The sequence below is a fragment of the Halichoeres trimaculatus genome, unplaced genomic scaffold, assembly GCF_033239565.1.
Source record: "Halichoeres trimaculatus isolate MK-OKI-2021-1 unplaced genomic scaffold, fHalTri1.1 fHalTri1_scaffold_26, whole genome shotgun sequence".
In the NCBI taxonomy this organism is placed as follows: Eukaryota; Metazoa; Chordata; class Actinopteri; order Labriformes; family Labridae; genus Halichoeres; species Halichoeres trimaculatus.
In genome coordinates this window covers 395,001-400,000 of record NW_027437204.1, presented here as the reverse complement: position 1 = coordinate 400,000, position 5,000 = coordinate 395,001, and positions in this window count along the sequence as shown.

Sequence of the window (5,000 nt, the reverse complement as noted above, 5' to 3'; positions counted from 1 at the left end):
CGTCCGACTACCAGGGGCGCGGAGCTCCTGGGGCCGGGGCTGTGGGGTTTAGTCCGCGGAGGGTGGCTTAAGTGTGGGTGCACGGGTTCGTGAGGTGAGCAGGGCTGGCTGGCTGGCGGAGGAGGGAGGCAGGCTCCCAATGCCAGGGTGGTCCTCTGGGGGTCCATCTTTGCGTGGGTGCCCTGGTGTGAGAGGTGCGCAGGGCTGGCTGGCTGGCTGGCTGGCTGGCTGGCTGGCTGGCTGGCTGGCTGGCTGGCTGGCTGGCTGGCTGGCTGGCTGGCCGGCCGGCTGGCTGGCCTGCTGGCGACGGAGGCTCCCGTCAGGACATGTGTACAGCCACTACATGGGCCCTAGCCTGCCATGGCAGTCCCGAGGCAGTGTTTCCCCCTGCTTACACTGGCTCTCGGCCCCCGTGCCCCTGTTGGTGACGGTAAAGTGTATTCCGCTTACCAGGGGCACGAGGCCCAGCTCACAGCTGGCCGTGTGTGTGACCCGTCGGCACATGTGTGCAGCCACTACGGGTGCCTGCCTCCGGACTGGCAGTCCCCAGGCAGTGTTTCCCCCCTTTCATACACTGAATCTCGGCTCCTTTTCCCCCTGTTGATGAGAGCAAAGTTCATTCCGCCTACCAGGGGCCCAAAGGCCCAGCTCACTTCTAGCCATGTTTGTGCCCCGTCAGGACATGCGTACGGCCACTGCGGGTGCCTGTGCCTGTAGTGGCAGCCCTGAGGCAGTGTTTCCACCTACTCACTCTGGAGATTGGCTCTCGTGGGCCTGTAGGTGACCATCAAGTATATTCCGCCTACCAGGGGCACGAGGCCCAGCTCACGTCTGGCTGTGTGTGTGTGTGACCCGTCGGCACATGTGTGCAGCCACTACGGGTGCCTGCCTCCGGACTGGCAGTCCCCAGGCAGTGTTTCCCCCCTTTCATACACTGAATCTCGGCTCCTTTTCCCCCTGTTGATGAGAGCAAAGTTCATTCCGCCTACCAGGGGCCCAAAGGCCCAGCTCACATCTAGCCATGTGTGTGCCCGGTCAGGACATGCGTACGGCCACTGCGGGTGCCTGCGCTCGTAGTGGCAGTCCCGAGGCAACGTTTCCCCCTGCTCACACTGGCTCTCGGCCCCCGTGCCCCTGTTGGTGACAGCAAAGTTCATTCCGCCTACCAGGGGCCCGAGGCCCAGCTCACAGCTGGCCGTGTGTCTGACCCGTCGGCACATGTGTGCAGCCACTACGGGTGCCTGCCTCCGGACTGGCAGTCCCCAGGCAGTGTTTCCCCCCTTTCATACACTGAATCTCGGCTCCTTTTCCCCTGTTGATGAAAGCAAAGTTCATTCCGCCTACCAGGGGCTCGAGGCCCAGCTCACATCTAGCCATGTGTGTGCCCGGTCAGGACATGCGTACGGCCACTGCGGGTGCCTGCGCTCGTAGTGGCAGTCCCGAGGCAACGTTTCCCCCTGCTTACACTGGCTCTCGGCCCCCGTGCCCCTGTTGGTGACAGCAAAGTTCATTCCGCCTACCAGGGGCCCGAGGCCCAGCTCACATCTAGCCATGCGTGTGCCCCGCCAGGACACGCGTACTGCCGCTACGGGTGCCTGTGCCTGTAGTGGCAGCCCCGTAGTGGCAGTGTTTCCACCTACTCACTCCGGAGATCGGCTCTCGTGGGCCTGTAGGTGACCATCAAGTATATTCCGCCTACCAGGGGCACGAGGCCCAGCTCAAAACTAGCCATGCGTGCTTCCCGTCAGGACGTGAGTACGGCCACTGCGGGTGCCTGCACCCGCAGTGGCAGCCCCGTGGCAGTGTCTCGCCCTTCTCTCACCCGATCACGGCTCCCGTGCCCCCCTTGGTGAGGGTGTAGTATATTCCGCCTACCAGGGGCACGAGGCCCAGCTCACATCTAGCCATGCGTGTGCCCCGTCAGGACATGAGTACGGCCACTGCGGGTGCCTGTGCCTGTTGAGGCAGCCTCGAGGCAGGGTTCCCCCCTACTTACAACGGATCTCGGCTTCCGTGCCCCTGTGGGTCACGGTGAAGTATATTCCAACTACCAGGGGCACGAGGCCCAGCTCGCAACTAGCTATGTAATGGCCCCCACAGGACATGGGTACGGCCACTACGGGTGCCTATGCCTGTAGTGGGGGCCCCGAGGCAGTGTTTCCCCCTGCTTACACCGACTCTCGGCTCTCTTGCCCCTGTGGGTGACCATAAAGTACGTTCCACCTACCAGGGGCACGAGACCCAGCTCACAACTGGCCATGCTTGTGTCCCATCAGGACATGTGTACAGCCACCACTGGTGCCTGCACCAGCAGTGGCAGCCCCGAGGCAGTGTTTCCACCTACTCACTCTGGAGATCGGCTCTCGTGGGCCTGTAGGTGACCATCAAGTATATTCCGACTACCAGGGGCACGAGGCCCAGCTCACAACTAGCCATGCGTGCTTCCCGTCAGGACGTGAGTACGGCCCCCGCAGTGGCAACCCCCGAGGCAGTGTCTCGCCCTTCTCTCACCCGATCACGGCTCCCGTGCCCCCCTTGGTGAGGGTGTAGTATATTCCGCCTACCAGGGGCACGAGGCCCAGCTCACATCTAGCCATGCGTGTGCCCCTTCAGGACATGAGTACGGCCACTGCGGGTGCCTGTGCCTGTTGAGGCAGCCTCGAGGCAGGGTTCCCCCCTACTTACAACGGATCTCGGCTTCCGTGCCCCTGTGGGTCACAGTGAAGTATATTCCAACTACCAGGGGCACGAGGCCCAGCTCGCAACTAGCTATGTAATGGCCCCCACAGGACATGGGTACGGCCACTACGGGCGCCTATGCCTGTAGTGAGAGGCCCCGAGGCAGTGTTTCCCCCTGCTTACACCGACTCTCGGCTCTCTTGCCCCTGTCGGTGACCATAAAGTACATTCCACCTACCAGGGGCACGAGACCCAGCTCACAACTGGCCATGCTTGTGTCCCATCAGGACATGTGTACAGCCACTACTAGTGCCTGCACCAGCAGTGGCATCCCCGTGGCAGTGTTTCCCCCTACTTACACCGGATCTCGGCTCCCGTGCCCCTGCCGGTCACAGTGAAGTATTTTCTACCTACCAGGGGCACGAGGCCCAGCTCACATCTAGCCATGCGTGTGCCCCTTCAGGACATGAGTACGGCCACTGCGGGTGCCTGTGCCTGTTGAGGCAGCCTCGAGGCAGGGTTCCCCCCTACTTACAACGGATCTCGGCTTCCGTGCCCCTGTGGGTCACAGTGAAGTATATTCCAACTACCAGGGGCACGAGGCCCAGCTCGCAACTAGCTATGTAATGGCCCCCACAGGACATGGGTACGGCCACTGCGGGTGCCTATGCCTGTAGTGGGGGGGCCCCGAGGCAGTGTTTCCCCCTGCTTACACCGACTCTCGGCTCTCTAGCCCCTGTCGGTGACCATAAAGTACATTCCACCTACCAGGGGCACGAGACCCAGCTCACAACTGGCCATGCTTGTGTCCCATCAGGACATGTGTACAGCCACTACTGGTGCCTGCACCAGCAGTGGCATCCCCGTGGCAGTGTTTCCCCCTACTTACACCGGATCTCGGCTCCCGTGCCCCTGCCGGTCACAGTGAAGTATTATCTACCTACCAGGGGCACGAGGCCCAGCTCACGTCTAGCCATGCGTGTGCCCCGTCAGGACGTGAGTACGGCCACTTCGGGCGCCTGCACCCGCAGTGGCAGCCCCGAGGCAGGGTTCCCCCCTTCTAACAACGGATCTCGGCTTCCTTGCCCCTGTGGGTCACAGTGAAGTATATTCCGACTACCAGGGGCACGAGGCCCAGCTCACAATTAGCCATGCGTGCTTCCCGTCAGGACGTGAGTACGGCCACTACGGGTGCCTGCACCCGCAGTGGCAGCCCCGAGGCAGTGTTTCGCCCTTCTCTCACCCGATCACGGTCCCGTGCCCCCGTTGGTGAGGGTATAGTATATTCCGCCTACCAGGGGCACGAGGCCCAGCTCACATCTAGCCATACGTGTGTCCCATCGGGACATGTGTACAGCCACTACTGGTGCCAGCACCAGCAGTGGCATCCCCGAGGCAGGGTTCCCCCCTACTTACACCGGATCTCGGCTCCCGTGCCCCTGCCGGTCACAGTCAAGTATTTTCTACCTACCAGGGGCACGAGGCCCAGCTCACAGCTAGGGCCCTCACATTGTCATGCAATGTGAGAGGGAGATGGCAATGAGGATGTTTTGCTTTGTCTTGTCTTGTTTTGTTTTGTTTTGTTTGGGGTGTGTGCGCAGGGGGTCGTACGGGGGGACCTGTGTCCGGAGCGAGTCCCTCCCTCCCTCCCCCTCTCTCTCTTGCTCTCCCTCTCGTGCCCCTGGTACGTGGAGGTGAGAGGGAGATGGCAATGAGGATGTTTCGCTCTGTCTTGTTGTGTTTTGTTTTGTTTGGGGTGTGTGCGCAGGGGGTCGTACGGGGGGACCTGTGTCCGGAGCGAGTCCCTCCCTCCCTGCCTCCCCCTCTCTCTCTTGCTCTCCCTCTCGTGCCCCTGGTACGTGGAGGTGAGAGGGAGATGGCAATGAGGATGTTTTGCTTTGTCTTGTTGTGTTGTGTTTTGTTTGGGGTGTGTGCGCGCAGGGGGTCGTACGGGGGGACCTGTGTCCGGAGCGAGTCCCTCCCTCCCTGCCTCCCCCTCTCTCTCCTGCTCTCCCTCTCGTGCCCCTGGTACGTGGAAGTGAGAGGGAGATGGCAATGAGGATGTTTTGCTTTGTCTTGTTGTGTTGTGTTTTGTTTGGGGTGTGTGCGCGCAGGGGGTCGTACGGGGGGGACCTGTGTCCGGAGCGAGTCCCTCCCTCCCTCCCCCCCTGCCTCCCCCTCTCTCTCCTGCTCTCCCTCTCGTGCCCCTGGTACGTGGAGGTGAGAGGGAGATGGCAATGAGGATGTTTCGCTCTGTCTTGTTGTGTTTTGTTTTGTTTGGGGTGTGTGCGCAGGGGGTCGTACGGGGGGACCTGTGTCCG